At 38.2% G+C, this 18006-nt stretch overlaps 1 long non-coding RNA gene across 2 annotated transcripts in view; it reads left to right on the top strand.

The window, feature by feature from the left end:
- Positions 1-18006, top strand: part of LOC144473328 (uncharacterized) — a 54928-nt gene that overhangs the window by 19979 nt on the left and 16943 nt on the right. For both annotated transcript variants that reach the window (XR_013494547.1, XR_013494548.1), the window contains exon 2: positions 14285-14452. This is a non-coding gene — a long non-coding RNA (uncharacterized LOC144473328). The remainder of the gene's footprint in view (positions 1-14284; positions 14453-18006) is intronic.

The raw sequence follows: 18006 nt of genomic DNA, 5'->3' as shown, positions 1-18006 counted from the left end.
CCTGTACAGAACCCGGTTTCATGCGTCTTAGAGAAAACCGTTTATTTCCCCTTTTCGGACTGGGACGCTTCTTCGAAGACAAGGTCCGTTTTTTCTTAATCGCAGAAAAAAAATCATACGAACCCGGACACGTGGTCACTTCTGGTGGCCATGTTTGAACAATTTCGGGGTATAAAAGGGCCACGATTTTCTTCAACCGTGGGCAGTACGTTAGCAAAGTCGGCAGAGTATAGACTGTACGTGTGCATCAATCTAAGCTGTTCGGACTGTACGAACCCCGGCATTTCTCAGTACGTAAAAACTGAGAGTACGGGACTTAGGTACCGCGATAAACACCAACCACTTGTAAAAGTCTTAGTTTCTGTAATATACTTCTAGTATTTTTTATATTGAACTTAGAGTCAATTTTATTCACAATCCACATCCTATTTTCCAGTAGCTAGTATCAGATCCACCACGATGCACCTTTACCGCTGGAGGTGCACCAATTCAAAAGGTTACGAGGTCACGAGGTTACCTTCCTGTGGTTCCGGTGGTGAAACAAACACCGGCTTGTCCACACCTTCCCGTCATTGTGGGTCCCGACAGTGAAACAAACGTCGGCTCGTCCACAATTGATAAACCTTCCTTCTTCCAAAATATCACAGTGAAACCTCGGCCACGCAAGTTATTGCCGGATCTTTCCTCTTGCTTGATATTATGATTTTGTTGAATTCTTTAGTCTGACGAAGGTGATGTTTCAAAAAATCGTGACTCGGGCAATAATTGATAGTGAAAAATATCCACATATGCATTTAAATAAGTGTACTCGACCATAATATATAGTCCGCTGTCCGAGTGTTCACTATGATTTCTTGATTGTTTCCGTAATTGGCGGAGATTATTTTTATTTCGCACAGATAGAGGTCATGAGTAATTTTCTATTCAAATGTGTCTCGAGGAACATTACATATAAAGGGACGACTTCGGGGCTCCGCATGAGATTTAGCCGCGAGGTCTCATCACATGTAGCGCACTCGAGAACAAAGTCGACGGCGTAGAAGAAGTTCATCAGTACTGAGAAAATTGCTCACACGGTAAAGAAACCTACTGTTTCGCGCTTACGCGTTGGAAAAAATACAATGCCACCAGCCTAACGCGAAATTAGCCAAACTGAAACATTAAAATTGCAACATATGTATACTGTGTCGCAAAATGTAACATGAAACCCGTTTCTAGATCCACGGTTTGGTGGATATTGATGTAAGTAACTTGTAAAATTGACCTTCACATTTGACAGTCTAATGATAAAAATCAGTGACTTTTCAATTAAAATTACGTCATTAATGTAGAAGAACTTTTGTAATGTTAAATTTTACAAAGTTGATTCGCGTAAAAAATAGAATACGATGTAAAAATTAAAATTCTTAGCTTTTCATAGTCATCATCGAGATCAATATTATGACAAATTATTTTGTGTATATTCACCAAACCAATGGTGTACAAAATCATAATAATATTCCTGGCATAATTTCGTGACACGCTGTATAGTCCTTACTAGTAGCTAGTCAGAGCGGAAATGTAAATACGAAAGTGCCTTCTTGTCGCGTGAGGATTATGATTCAACACTTAATCAAATTATTTGTGATTTTATTTAAGTTAGTATCTGAAGTAGCAATTTATTTTAAAGTCAATGAAGTAGAAAATAAAGTTTGCTTTTACATGTTATTCATGAAATAAAAATAATAATGTGTCTAAAAGAATACATGGTTTAATTTCATTTTAAATTATATGTATAAAATAAATTTGTAGTGTACACAACTTTTTAAACAACATTCCTGATAAACACAGAAACTGTGTAATCCCAAACGTACTCTAACGAATTATACTCGCTGAATAAGGCATCTAGGTTTAAAGCATTAATAAACAATTGTCAAAAATAAAATGATTTGCGTTTTCGTAGCAAGAAGTTTTCCACTTTCCAAATTACTGTGCTATGTTAAGAAGTCGTTGATAATCGCGTAAAAGGAAAGACACATATCATTTCGCGAAGTCCTTGGCACGGTGGCTTTAGTGTTTCGCGACTTCACACGTCAAATTAACCTTGCACGAATATTTAAATTTAGTGCGACTTCTATAGCGGACTGTATTTAAAGAAATATATGCAGACTACTATTGTACTATGTAACCCATTACTTCTACAGTGCTTTGCCTCGATCGACAATGTTTCTGTTACTTGTCCAACCATCTAAATATTTAATCGCTCATGCTATCTTTACAATGCTCACACGCGTTTGTAATTTATCCCTATATTTGCACTTGTTGGACGACTATGTTCTCTATTGGAAAAAAATTTATGCAAATTATAATGTACAATTATTAGCTGTGATGTCTCTGCATTTATGAAGCACTGTGGATAAGACATAGCCCACTTTTATCAGTATTAATTAGACTGCAAATTTTTATGGAAATTCTCGTTGTCGTAATTAACTTGTTCAATATGAAAAGTAAGGTAATACAGTCCGCTAAACAATTTCTTGTGATAAAACGGAAATAAATGTGATGCTATTATTCACTTAATTAACATGTATGTGGTAATTCTTGATTTATTTACGATGAAAAAGAAATAATTCGATTTTTCATATAGAAACTGACAGAATTGTTTCAGGATACCCAAATTCCGTTTTATATTTTATATGTTACGTACAATGACTTTTCTATCTTATACAAAATCTGTCTTCGTGCGTCGGTCCAGAAGCCGTTTATCTTCCCTTCTCGGACTCGGCCCGCTTTTCAAAATACAGTCCGCTCTTTTAATTAGCGTCGGAAATAGCACAGTCTGTATATACAGGACGTTTCAAAATTATACATACTCCGGGAAATGAGGGGTTCCTGAAGTCATTTCAAGTAATCTTTTCCTTCCTGTAAATGCAATCCACGAGATGTGAAATAAGTTGGCACGAGGTCGCCGAGATCATTGGCTCGGCCATTTTGCGCCAGCTGAGCTCGCTCGTCATTGATCAGTATTTTTTTGTTAATAACTTCTAAACAAAACTGCGGATTGCATTTATCCTAAGGAAAAAGTTACTTCAATTAGCTCCAGGAAACCCTTACGTCTCGATTTCGAGTTACTTTTGGGACAGCCTGTATAAAAGATTTTCTACAAAAGCTAGAGCGGATGTTGGTTTGTGTTTACGAGCGTGTGGAAGCGGAGAGTATGCTTACAATGCTCTGCACTTTGCATGGATTTTTGAATGAATCGTCGAGCCAGTCTTGCGACCGGCCCTCTCTACATTCTCATGTATTTACCTAACCGCAACCAACTTCATATGTACAGTGCTAAAACTGTGTAATGTGAATTGTAGGACACCACGGACTAAGAGCATTCATGTTGTAACCACGGAATTTATATGATATAAGAGGTTCCATTTTAGTTACTACATACGATTATTTCCAGAATTATTTGTTACTTAATAGAATGTTAAGAGATGACGGGCAAAGGTTATTTTTGTTTTTTAAATGGAATCATGTATGTTTCGTGCACGATTCAATATTATGTCAAAAAATTATTACGTTCCGAGATATTTCTATATTAATATTGTAAACCGCTGTTATTAGTATATAGGTAAGCATACACTCGTGTAATATTCATTCATCACAAGATATTTAGAGATATTTTTATTGAACGTTTTCAAACAAACACCCTGCATAATATTAATGATAATGGAAAGAATAAATTAATAAGATATAAAATAATACCCCTACAGACATAATTTTCTTTACTCACAATTTCAAATTCTTCCAAACATATTCCAAACAATTCTTCCAAACTCTAGCACGATTTCCGCGTCAGCATTATTTATTAGTATAAAACTCGGACTCGGCATTATTAGGTCAGAAGTCAGACAATCGTGTCAATTTACGTGCGTGCGGCGTCGCGGATCTCGTGTCACACGGGAATGTAATTCCTCATAGTATCCCCCGAGGAGGGTGGATACGTATCATACTCTCCGCTGACTGAAAATTACTATTAAATTCAATACGGGTATAATTGTCACGTTAAACTTTTTGCGACAAATTCTTCTGTTGATGATAGGTTCTGCCGAACGAGTTGATTATTATCGCGTCTCTTCGTCACGTTGTCACGTTATTATGAAGAAACTTCCGTTGACATAGCAATTGTTGCAAAAATATATCATTTTATGTCGTATTATTCTATGGAATGAATAAAACGCAGCTTAGAGGACCTTCGACTTCTCATGTGTTTTTATACAAATATTTGGTGTGCAAATTGATATGTGACCTTCATATTTGTGAATTCACATTTGAACTTCATTGTGAACTTCATACTTTTCACGAAGGATGTCTCACGTAAACTCCATTCCAAAAGTATTAAGATACTCGACGGAAAGTTAAATAAATTTGAAAATCGATAATAAATTGGTGTAATTTCTTTAATTTATTTCAAAGTTAATTATATTAAACTGTAACAAGTTATATTATAATGAATATAACGTCAATTTTATAAAAGAAAAATTAAATTTTCTTTTGCTCGACATATCTACCGTGTTGTGTAATTACTTTTTAGACTAACTTCGGAATCATCAGTTTTGTCTCTGTTTGTCTCTTATTTTTACTCTTATTTAGTTTTATCCATGATATTGTTTGTTACACATATTTTGGAAACATATCATATACATATAATCAATATTTTCAATAAACAAAATGCCATGAATCACTAACCTAAATACGTAAGTAACAAACACTTATAACTTAATGAATTCGAACATTTGTTATAAACTAAAAAAGATAGATTCTAGACTCCAAGGTCATTCGAAGGTCATGGAATATCATGTCCTTAGATTCGACTTGTTTTGAGCTGTAATAATATGAAATAAAAATATACAGGGTGCGGCACCTAAAACAGGTCACCTGAATAAATCGCTTGCTTTTGAAGATAGAAAAAAAAAGGATCAGACCAAACTTACTTGATATCGAGGGGCTCGTAATCTGATGTCATTAATTTATTTATAGGTGGAGACGTCAAGGAGATATGAAGGTCAACTCTGTTTTTTTAAATGGAACGATATGGTTTTTTATTTACATTCTGATAGTGTATTTCAAGACGAATACAATGACCTATTATGAAGGTCATTCAAGGTCACGCAAGGTCAACTGCAATAGAAAATAAAATGTCTCAAAGCACTCTTCAAATACTATTGTGTCTTCTCTGGTATTTGGCATACTGCTCTTCTAAGTATTGGTAAGGGTCGCAGAACATAAATAAACATACCATCACATTGTTTGCTTACCTGTATCCAGAAATGTTATTAGTAGTTTGACTACCGACTAAAGTACGGCTTCGAAATATTCAATCTGAGTGTTCAATTTTCAAGAATGCGTTACACAATAGCAGAGAAAGTGGAAATGATTATCATTTATGGTGAATGTCATAGAATTATGAGGAAAGCGTACGCGTGTATGGTGAAAGATTTACCGATCGTAATAGTCCTTCACTTTCTGTCTTTGCAAACATTATAAAAAAGTTTCGAGAAACTGGAAACGTGGATAAGGAAAAACGCATTCGAGCCAAAAAAGCAACTGATGATGGAAACACGATAAACATTTTAGCAAGTGTAATACAAAATCCACATGTTGGTACGAGGCAATTTGAACGCGAGAGTGGCATCAGTCAACGAAGTATTTTACGAATACTTAAAGTTAACAAATTTCACTCATTCCACATTTCACTACATCAACAATTAAGTGAAAATGATTTTCAAAAACGTTTACAGTTTTGCGAGTGGGGCCTACGAAAACTGCAAGACGATCAAATGTTCTTGAATAAAATTTTGTTTACGGATGAGGCCACATTTACAAACCACGGACAAGTTAACTGTCACAACATGCATTACTGGTCAGTAAATAATCCACGATGGCTACGAGAAGTGGACCAGCAGAGACCTTGGTCTGTCAACGTCTGGTGCGGCCTTCTTCATAATAAAATAATAAGTCCATATTTCATTGATGGCACGCTAAATAGTCACAAATACGAGAGAATCTTAAAAGACGTTTTGCCGGAATTGTTAGAGGACATTTCACTGGACATGCGACAGTCCATGTGGTTCCAACAAGACGGATGTCCTGCTTATTCAGCTCGAAATGTTACAGAATTACTGAACAGGACATTTGAAGGTCGTTGGATTGGTCGATCAGGAAGTAATAAATGGCCAGCACGTTCCCCAGACCTGACACCGCTAGATTTTTATTTGTGGGAAAAATTGAAGGAGCAAGTGTACCGTGAAAAACCAACAACCACAGTTGATATGCAAGAACGTATAAAAAGAGCTTGCTCTGTAATAGATACAACTGAAAGTCAGACAGTATCATCAGTATTGCAACGTTTTAGATTATGTCTCAGTGTTCAAGGTCGACATTTTGAACACTTGAAGTAGCAGTGAATTCGCACATAACATGTTACATATGTTACACTACCAACATGTTACACTACCAAAACCGTAAGTATTATCGCCTTTCTCTACTTTCTATTACCTTCAATGACCTTGTGTAATGGGTCGTTGAACTCGTTTTAAGATCCTCTATCATGATACGGAAGCAAAAACAGGCCGATCCATTTAAAAAAATGAAGGTGACCTTCAAATGTCCGAAGTGCCTCCACCTGCAAAAAAACTATTATCGCCACCGGATGTCCCCCTTCGTACTGTGCAATTTTGTTTCAGCAAATATTTCTGTGAAACTTATAGTTTCAAAGATATTTGAGGTGGCAATAGTTTCGGCCCCACCCTGTATATCGGATTCGCTGTCAATCGCCAACTGACAAAGTTCAAAACGATTGGAAGACCCTGAACCGTGTTGTTGTCTTTTATTCTGGCAAGGGAGTTCCGAGGCGGCACTGGTCATCCATCCCGTGTTCGTAACAATATGAAGAAATTTCATTAGCAGTATGATAGTATAGAGAGATCTGTAGGAATACAGTAGCAATAATTTGTTGGCAGTTGGTGACGTTTTAGAGATTTCAAGAACACCTTCACATTTTTTATATAGAATTATATAAAGCTATGTCCACTTTAACATTTACTAAGCTAATATCTTCACTGATAATGATGTTATAAAAACTGTTTTATTCAAGGTCATCACATACATTAATCATTGTATGCAAACAATAATCATTGTACACAGTGGAAGATTAATGATTTGATAACAGTTATAAACGACCAGAATCAATTGTTCTCGTTGATAACTATCACCAAGTCAATTACCCTAACCAATAACTAGTGCGTGTAACTAAAACAAATGTTTCTCGTCAATAATTGTTACAGTCGACTGAAATTTTTCTCGCCGATGATCATTATAAAGGATTGAAATCAATTTTCTCGTTGATAAGTACTAGAAAATCATTTTTCTTGTCAACATTTCATACATGCAATTTAAATAAAAATTCGTCAATAACTGTTAGTTGCAACGGAAATTAGTGTTGATTTTCGATAATTAATAGAAACAATCGGAATCATTTTGCTCAACGATTATTGTTATAAGCAACTAAAATAAATATCGATAGTTGTTACATACACTGTGCACGGAATCGAATTGTTTAATTAATTTGAAATATTAGCAAGATTAAAGGAATAGTTATAGTCATAGAATAAAATGACGTTGTTCACCCTGTACACATAAAGATCGTTGCAAAATAGGGTGCGCGCCGTTAGAAAAAGTAGGTTAGGTTAACAGGTCCGATAAGTTGAACAAATAAACATGACTAATTGAAAACTCGGGTGACCATCAAGGCTACGAACATTATCCGTTTGTTTAACGTGATGTACGTGATTCTAGGATTAGAACATTGTCCTCGCAACAAAATCGTGCGTTGTTTAGACAGGTAGCCAAGTGGAACAGATTTAGTTTCATTCAGTATTGTAATGACTATAATGTAATATGCAGATTACGATTGTTCATGCAATCAAGTACAAAACGGCTCGTCAAGGACTCGATAAATTTAACTATTTGATTACTGTGTACGAGTGTTTGCAAAAAAAACAGGTTGCAAAATTTTACCTACACACTGTGGCAGTTCTTCTCCGATTAATGAAATAATCAGTACTTTATACGCACAATTTATCGCAACAACTTTCATAAATTATGAGAGTAGACGTATAGTTTGCCAAAATCGAGGACGCTAACTATTGCTGTTATAGAATAACAGTTATTTATTCGACGAAAATGTTTATCATTACAAACAATGATTATAAATGACATAAAGATGATGAACTCGCCCGCGTTCAAGGGATTGAAAAAGAAATTCTTCGATGTTTATAAACTACATTGTAAATTCGGTTCAATGAGGCAATAAAAAATGTATTTATAATACGGTATCGTTGAATTTTCATAGTACGTTATCCACGTTGGCAAATTCAAATATTAAACCTTTGCACTCGAGTGGTGACTCTGAGGCACCACTAACATTGTTACAACACGTTCCAAAATAATTTTTATATTGTGAAAAATTAGATTTAAAAAATTATTACAAGTACGACTGTTATTGCATGAGTTACAAGATTGAATTTCATATGCATAAAATACATTTCGTCATATAAAATGGAAATACTATATGTCAGAATAGTTATTTTAGAATTACAGTTAAAATGGCATCGAGTGCAAAGGATTAAAATTATTTATTACTTGAAATATTTGGAAGCACAAACAAGTCTGTCCTTGACGTGTTTGACTTTTCGACACTGAAAGTAACGCTGCCTTTTAAAAACATTTCCTCGGAAATTTCTCTCCATACACTGAAAATTACGTGGGCATTCGAAATCTAGTAACGACCATTACGAGCTTCCACGAATCGTTATTTCTAACGAGGTAACATGAGTATACTTTTTCACAGAAAGTGGCTATGTGCATGGTTACACAGTTAGTTATTGGAAGTCACATCATCATTTTTAACGAGTTATTGCATCGTGAATACAACAATTGCATTATGTCACGATTAAATCAAAAAGATAAGTAAATAACAACATTGATAGCAATCAGATTGAATTTGTGTTCTTTTTATTTTGTAATTAGTATATTTGTAACAAATTTTAGGCATGCTTAATTGTTCAGACATTATAATTTATATTATTACTTTGTGTTAATCGATTGATCGTTATATTGCACTTTGGTTAAGAAAAATATTTTACGAGGTACAAAAAGCCGATCATAAGAAAACAATTTTCATAAAGCAAGAGACTTGAAAAGAAAAGTATGTTAATTAAATTCAATTTTTCACTGTTTTTTGGTAATTGGCAAGGTTGCATCAAGATTACCTTAACACATATTCGTCCGCATAATGAAAAATCGTCACTTCGCAAACGATCACCAATAGCTAAATGATGAAAATTCGTCATTTGTACATTATAGAAGATAACTGATTCTTGTTCTTTTAAGTTTAAATAAATAAAATTCTAATTTTTACCAAACAGATCATTCCAATTGTTGCGAATACAACGGCGATTGTATTGATATCGCGCACAATTCGTTTCCCAAAGAAAGAATTAACTTTATTGGGATCGTTGGAAGTGAAACAAATTGACCGAGTTATTTACTGTTTATTGTGTGTGACAGAACTTGGAATGTATGACCTGTTGTATGTGTTCTTTTCGATGGCCGAGGAATGTCTGTCTCGAAGTTTTTTGTCTTCAGGTAGAAAGTCGCCTCGCGGAATATTACTGCTTGAGGCAAAAGAACTACTCTGACACCCTTGTCTGGCATGATAAACGAGTATTCCAGTTGCGGCGTCGATTTCGACCAATGAAACAAAATTGCCTATTTTGGGAGGAAATGCACGCATCCCATTGGCGGAGCCCTTGGAGAGCCAGCAGACATTTTTCTCGGTCCATCTTCACCATAGAAGGAGGCCCTCCCTCGCAAGGCGCTCGGCCAATGGCTTTTTCCGTGATGCACGTGGTGTCAGAATGGTTACTTAAAACGTTTTCTAATAAACTGAGTCGCCGAACAGGCGATGTATGTGCTTGGATGGGAGTTTCGGTATATCGATTTTCAACATCCGACACTTCGGGAACGGTTAAAACGGCGCCCGATAATTAATGTTTGATACACATATATTTTAAAATGTGGTGACTATACAATGAAGAGACGCGTGGATGTAATGTTGTTGCCGGTGGTAGAAAAAGTCGTGTTTGTCGACGCGTTGTCGAAGTATAGTGCTCGATGTTACTTTGTTATAATAATGCCTCTCGCTCGCTTCCTTTCGGGCCTTTTATTTGTCAGCTAGTAGGAAGGTGGAAGGAGAGGTGGCAGAGGAAGTGGAAAGTAAAAATGAAATAACAAGGGAGTATAAAAAATCTGGACAGGGGAAATGGTTGGGCCTTGATGGCTGAAGTTTTAAGATTCTAATGGCTTTATGAGTGTGCTCGCTAGGACGGTCGAGGAACCGAGGCCTGGCCCATAAAATGGTTGGACTATGTTGCGTCCAAACAGGCGACCCTTCAAATTATGTATATGCAGCTGCAGCTGCGAATATGGACGGTCTGTTTTCTATTGGGTGCGCAACAACACCAATACAGAATTGATTTCAATTTTCGTTGCGTCGCGAAACGGTGCAAACGTAAACAAAAACAAAGTAAAAGCGTAGTTTTTAGCACGCACGATATGCGATAATCTTGTAAATACCCCCAGGCAACATATGTAAGCCCGAGGAAACATAATTTGTTAAATCAAATATTCGGTATACCGTATAGAAGAATTTTATTCAAAGTTTAAGCGCTTGTGTGTTCGGATATTTTATATCTTCAGAATGCAAAAAAAATTAAAAATTTATATACATATAAAGACAAGTTTGTTTTATATCATTTTCCAAAATTTTACTAAAGAATATGTGATTTTTAACAAGTTACTTCGTGTTTTTATATGAACAGATAGTGTCAAAAAATGCCCGCATTTTGTGAATGGCGGTGCAAAAAATTACCGGACGAATATGTGTTAACATGATCCGGGTTAACGGGAGCCTGCGTCGAGGTGAGATCGGAGATGTGATAAATCGGTCTAATCCTCGACAGTCACTGGAGCTTCGGGGCGCATTTCGACCGCCTTGTCCCCCGAGCTGGAGGAGTGGCTACCTCACTAGGTCGACTGATGCCCAATCTCAGGGGACCTGTGAGTCTGATGCGCCGCCTCTATTTTGCGGTCGATGGCCTTGTACGGTGCCCCTGTGTGGGCACCGACTGTGATGATGAGCCGACGTGACAAGCAGTTGCTTTACCGGTTAGAGAAGGAGATGGCCATCCGCTTCATTAGAGGCTCCGTACCGTGTCAACCGTGGCGCTTGCTCTGGCGGGAGAACTTCACTTCGAGCTGCATCCGACGGTGCGCGCATCCGTATACAGGGTGATCTGTAATTATGGAAACATCGTTCCTGAGGTCATTTTAAGTAACCTTTTCCTTTGCCGAAATGCAATCCGCGGCTTTCTTAACGAGTTATTAATGGAAAAAAATAGTTGCGCACAGACGATTTTTCCTGCTGCTGCGCATGCGAGTCAACTGGCTGAAGCTCATCTCGCTCCCAGGAAAGAAGGCCGCGCATCGGCTATGAGCCGCATTCGAGCAACGAACAAAAATTTCATGAATTTCTCATTAATTTCAAAATTTTCACAAATATTATTAATGGCAAACTTATCAATTCAGTTGTAAATGTTGTAATCCACGTATGTAGAACGGCACAGATTACACTAACTTTCACTTTCACTGCACTATTATTCCACACTGATCACAAATTTTTCAACAATTGACACATATCCGAAGTTTCCAGCGTTATTTTGTGTGGCCCTGAAAAGGGCCGATTAATTTCTAATACGGTATTGTAATCTCTCCTCTTATAATAGTTGGGCAAATGTGTAGAGTAATGAGATATGAGGAAGAAGGGTATGCGTGTGATATATAGGGGTTTATTTGAAGCGTGTGTGATGTATGGTGCGCGTGTATAGTGTGATATGATGCATTACCAATATGCGAGAGAAGTCAAGATGAATAGATGTCAGAGGATTGTGTTGTATGCGTGTTTGAACGTATGTAGAACGGTCTCGACGAAAGCGATGCAGGTCCTAATGAGAACACTTCCCTGGGACCTGGAGTGCAGAAGGAGAGGAATGGTGTGGAGATGCATGCATGGTTTGAGTGTAGGGGAAAATGGATTGGTGAATGATGTCCGGTGATTGACCGGTGATAATTCATCCCACCGCAGCTCAACACGCGACCCCCTACATCTCTGAGGCCGACTGGAAATTATACCTCGGCCTTACGTCCAAATTCGTCCTGGAAACAGCTCTGATCACCCGTTCCTCAATAGACTCGATCCTAGAGGCCTTAAACGCCTTCTTACATGCCTGTCGCAAAAAGGCCACGGTGACAGTCACAAAACCTTATAGGCGAAACCCTGACTTATCCTTAGACAAGCTGCTACAACCTTTAATCAAGCAGCGACGAGCCTGTAGGAGAAGCTGGCAGATCACTGGATGCATCACCTTCCGCAATCAAATCAAGTACCTGACCTTAGAAATAAAAGCCCGGATTCACTTACTCAGAAATTCTGCCTGGAGAAGAAAAATTACCGAGTTTAAAAAAGCGGATCCTACATTTTGGGCCACTTACAATATTCTGTCTCGTGGGAAATCTCGCCTCATTCCTCCCTTCGTGGACGGGTCATCGTACATTAGTGATGATCGTGTCAAGGCCGAGGCGCTAGCCAACGTCTTTGAGGGGATACACGCCCACACCTCGACTCTCAACTCTCCTAGGGACAATGATATTTCCCGTTACGTCCTCAGCCTCGAGGGTATGAACGAGGTTGATCAATCCTTCTTTTCCGTCATAAATTCCGAATTCATTTATAACACCATAAAGGGAATGAAAAATAAGAAGGCTCCTGGCCCGGATCGAGTATCAGTTCCTATGTTGAAATTCGCAGCTTCCAATGTCATTCTCCAAATTTTCCATATAATCAAATCAGCCTATCTCCTCTCCTACTTTTCCGTAGACTGGAAAATAGCTAAGGTGGTCCCGAGTCACAAAGCTGGTAAACCAACAGATCTCCCGACCAGTTACAGGCCGGTAAGTCTCTTCCCGATCTGTGGCAAGATCATGGAGAAGTGTCTCTTATGGCTTATACTGAATCATATTGAATCAAGGGACATAATTATTAATCAGCAGATTGGTTTTCGAAGGGTCCACTCCACTGCTCTCCAAATCCTACACATCTCCCAACAAATATCTCAGGAAATTAATACCAGAAGACTCACCGCCATGGTTCTGCTCGGTCTGGCCAAGGCCTTCGATTCGGTGTGGCATGATGCACTCCTCTTCAAGCTGCACAGCTACGGCTTCCATTCCCATATCATACGCCTAATACAATCTTACCTACATAAACGTCAGTTCTTCGTCGACCTTAATGATTCTCATTCTGAGATGCATCCCATAGTTGCAGGAGTCCCCCAAGGCTCAGTACTTGGTCCGGTCCTTTTCAATGTTTTCATTAATGACATACTTTCTCATCCAAGCTGCACCATAGCCCTATTTGCCGATGATAATGCTCTCATATCCTCCTCACGGCAACTTCGTACTCTCATGGCTAGAATGCAGACGTACCTTAATATCATTGTCCAATACTTTCTCTCTTGGAAGCTCCAGTTAAATCCAACCAAAACACAAGCAATATTATTCACCCACAGAGTAGGATGTCCTTATACCAAACTTCCTCCACTTTACATTAACCAATCACCTATCCAGTGGTCTGACTCAGTGACTTATCTCGGGATCAAACTCAATACCAGACTGAATTGTAACGTATCGGCCGAGGATAGAATCCAAAAAACTCTCAAGGCAGCTTTTGCCATACACCGCATTCTTTCGCCTAAATCACACCTCTCACAAAGCCTAAGAATTACTCTCTATAAAGTCTCTCTCCGCCCAATACTACTGTATGGAGCAGCCGTATGCTGGTCGGCTTATCCAAGTTCACAAGCCTTATTTCAAAGGCTAAAAGCTACCCAGAATAAAATACTTAAAATTATCACTGGTTGCGGAGCAAGGTTTCCTACCAGTGAACTCTATCGCCGCATGAATGTTCCAAATATCAACATATATATTCAATAGTATAAACAAATATATATTAATTATAACCGATATATATTCAATAGTATAAACAAAATGCAAATTACGGGTCATCGGAACCCGCTCATTTCCCAAACGGGCACCTACGACAGGTTTATTTTTTTTTTTTTTTTTTTTTCAGGAGGAGTGGAATGTGTTACGCACACCGGAGGACCTGTGCACGTAGCCGACCAGGTGTTGAGGCCGATAGTGTGGGGCTCATGAACATCGATGTTACCCACTAAACCACTCCTCGGGCCTCTGCCCTTAACTCACTCACCCCGGACCCGCCTCTCGGCATTACTGCAGGGTGAGTGAGTGACTCAAAAAGGGTCAAAAAAGCCGTTTAACTAAGGCCACGACAAGCCTGTGTCCCTATTCTACCTCTTCCTCTCCTTTTATTTTTTCCTCTAGGGTTGTTGAACCCAGTCATCCTTTTCTGGATTCTGATTCTTTCTCCTTGAGTACAGAGGAGATGTAATCCTTAGCCTTCTGGCACGTGTCCTTATCCTTAAGTCTATCCATTAGGAGGGTCATGTCGAAGTGTCCGACTTCCTTGTATATCGCGTCTCTGCGCACGTCAAAATGTGTACACATTTTCACAATGGTGTCTCCTTTTCTTGGCTTCGTCCCATAAATTTATAATATTATCTATGGCGTGTATTGTGGACCTTCCTTTTCTAAATCCGTACTGATTGTCTTGATAAAAGATATACCTATTTAACCGCTCTTTAAGGCAGTATTCTAATGCTTTTGCCCAATTGGACAGGATACACAGCGGCCTCCATCCCGCATTAGTATCTCCTTGTATCTTAGGTATCAATAGTAGTCGACCATTCCTCCATTCTCTGGGGAAGTAGCCCTGATTATAACAGTTGTTAAAGATTTGTGTCAACATCCACAAAGCACCCTTTCCAAGTTCCCAGACGACTTCAGAAGGGATCAGATCCAGCCCAAGAGCTTTCCTTTTCACCTTCTTAATCGCCTGGGAAACTTCCTGCTCTTTAATTTCGTCGTCTGTGCTGTCGACTCCATCAGCTGGAGTGTATTCATCATCTGGTGTGTGCTTATTATCCAACTTTGTAATAAAGAGCTTGTCTATTATTTCTGCTACTTGGTCGGCCTCAGGGGGAGCAGGAACTACGACAGGTTAAAAATGCCCTACCGAACTAAGGTTGAATTTCCCCTCTCTTACATAGATGATCCAGCAGCCAGGTCGAGATTTACTCTGGATAAACAATGGGCTGCATATGTTTAACCCAGAAGCTTGCCGAGGTCAGGATTGTAGATACCAATTTTTTTTTTGTTTTTCTTTCATGGTGTTGTCTCCTCCTCAGCGGTTGGCAAACCTTCCTGTTCCCCTTCCCTACACTTGTTTCGTACCAACCACATGCCTTCCACCTCTCCCTTCACGAAGTTTTTTGTAAATTTTCTTCATAAACATCAATCATTAATAATTAATACGACATCATGTTGTTGATGACAATTACATTGTTTGCCCGGTAAGCCGGTGTGATCTGGCAGGTACGGGCCACCCCACCTCATTATTAATAATTAAAAAAAAAAAAAAGTGAAAAGCGGAAGAGTTTAGTTCAGCAGTGCGAGCAGACGTTCCACCTACGCGGTATCTACGGCTCTCGCATTTGACCAACGATCCTTCCGCCCCCGACTACGGGAACCAAAAAGTCTTGTTTTGAGCTTCGCGAGCAGACGTTCCACCTTCGCGGTATCTCCTCTCCAACACCCGACCCTCTGGACAGCAGACGAGACCCCCGCGGTCACGGCTCTGACCTTTTCCTACTACTCTACGTGCGAGTTCTTAGTGTACCACCGTGTTATACGGGAGTCTTCGTGTGAATCCTCCCCGAAACAAATAAAAATACTGTGACAAACCAACACTCCGACCACCAGTTGTTACAACTGTAACTATACAAAAAATATAAAATTTATATACAAATCAGATATTTTTACATAAAATTTAATAGAAACCGCTATTACAAGTATAAATCTCTCGACTAATACATTCATATTCGAATTCGATTCTTATTACAATAAAATCTTAGTCGGGTAAATTTTTAACTACATAAATTTTGATTCGATTGATTATTTATTGGGTCGCGCTGAATAACAATTCTAGTACACAAAATTTGTTAAGATATCAAACTAATGACAGACTTGCCCGAAATACCACTTGCACACTTCTAAAAAATGTACGATAATTTTCTTTTTAAAATGATTAACAATGCAATTTCACAACCGTGTTAACAAAGATATTGCTCAGAGTATTCAGGCAAAGAACTCGTGAGATCTTCGATTCATAAATTTTTCAGATATAATTTATACATTGAAATTTGCAATAAATATTCTTGAAACTTTTGTCGAGAGAATGCAGATGTAATAAATTCGTAAATTTTGTCGACGCATGCTACACCGCTGCCTCCCGTGGCCAATCCATACGCGACGATAAAATTTTATAACTTTTGCAATTATTAATGCTACAGTACGGACATCGATGTTGCATCGTGATATTGAAGAGATCCTATGTAGACGCTGCTAAAATAATCGTTTCAAATACATCCGTGATGACTTTCAACATTATTTATAAGCTTACAAATGAATAATCTGTTTATACGAATTTAACAAATGCTTATAACACAACTAAACCATTTTCGAGATGAACAACTCTTGTTTCATAAAATCTGTTTCAATACAATCTTTTACCGATCTTTATTTAAACAGTCTAATTATTTTCAACGGTTTATTATTTTATATTTTCATTGATGTGATTTATATCATGATGATATAATTGCTGTAATGATACGAGGTCTGTAAATTAAGTAATGAGACTGATTTTTTTTAAATTTTTTATTCAAAAAGAATTACAATTCTATATTGTCACCTTCAAAATAACTTCCTTCTGAGGCCACACAGCGCTAGAGACGTTTCTTCCACTCCTCATAGCAGTGCTGGAACTCCGATACTGGAATAACCTCCAGCTGGTCGGTTACAGCCGTTTGAATGTTTTCGACTGTCCCAAAATGATTTCCCGTGAGGTGATTTTTTTTTTCCCATTTTCTGGAACGTGTCATTACTGGTGACGAGTCTTGGGTGTTTGAGTACGACCCAGAAACCAAGCGCCAGAGCATGGGGAGTGGCACACTTCAACCTCTCCGAGTCCAAAAAAGGCAAGGATGGCGAAGTCAAAGATCAAATGCATGCTGATTTGTTTTTTTGATATCCACGGAATCGTCCACAAAGAGTTTCTACCCCAAGGTCAAACGGTCAATCAACACTTTTACCGAGAGATTCTTGGAAGACTTCGAGAAAAGGTCATTCGTGTGAGACCAAACATCAAGAACAAGTGGGTGTTGCATCACGATAATGCTCCTTGTCACACAGCAATTTCAATAAACGAGCTTTTGGCCAGTAAAAACATTCCTGTGGCTCCTCAGCCTCCTTATTCGCCTGACTTGAGTCCTTGTGACTTTTTTCTCTTCCCAAAGTTGAAAAATCACCTCAAGGGAAATCATTTTGGGACAGTCGAAAACATTCAAACGGCTGTAACCGACCTGCTGAAGGTTATTCCAGTATCGGAGTTCCAGCACTGCTATGAGGAGTGGAAGAAACGTCTCCAGCGCTGTGTGGCCTGAGAAGGAAGTTATTTTGAAGGTGACAATATAGAATTGTAATTATTTTTGAATAAAAAATTTAAAAAAAATCAGTCTCATTACTTAATTTACAGACCTCGTATATTGACATAATCATATAATCTATTATATAAAAATAAGTCGGGTTTTCCTTCCTGACGCTATAACTCCAGAACGCACGAACCGATTTCCACGGTTTTGCATTCGTTGGAAAGGT

Source organism: Augochlora pura, chromosome 7 (genome assembly GCF_028453695.1).
Source record: "Augochlora pura isolate Apur16 chromosome 7, APUR_v2.2.1, whole genome shotgun sequence".
Lineage (NCBI taxonomy): Eukaryota > Metazoa > Arthropoda > Insecta > Hymenoptera > Halictidae > Augochlora > Augochlora pura.
The sequence above is the reverse complement of the archived record's forward strand: the minus strand, read 5'-3'. Positions and strand labels throughout refer to the sequence as shown.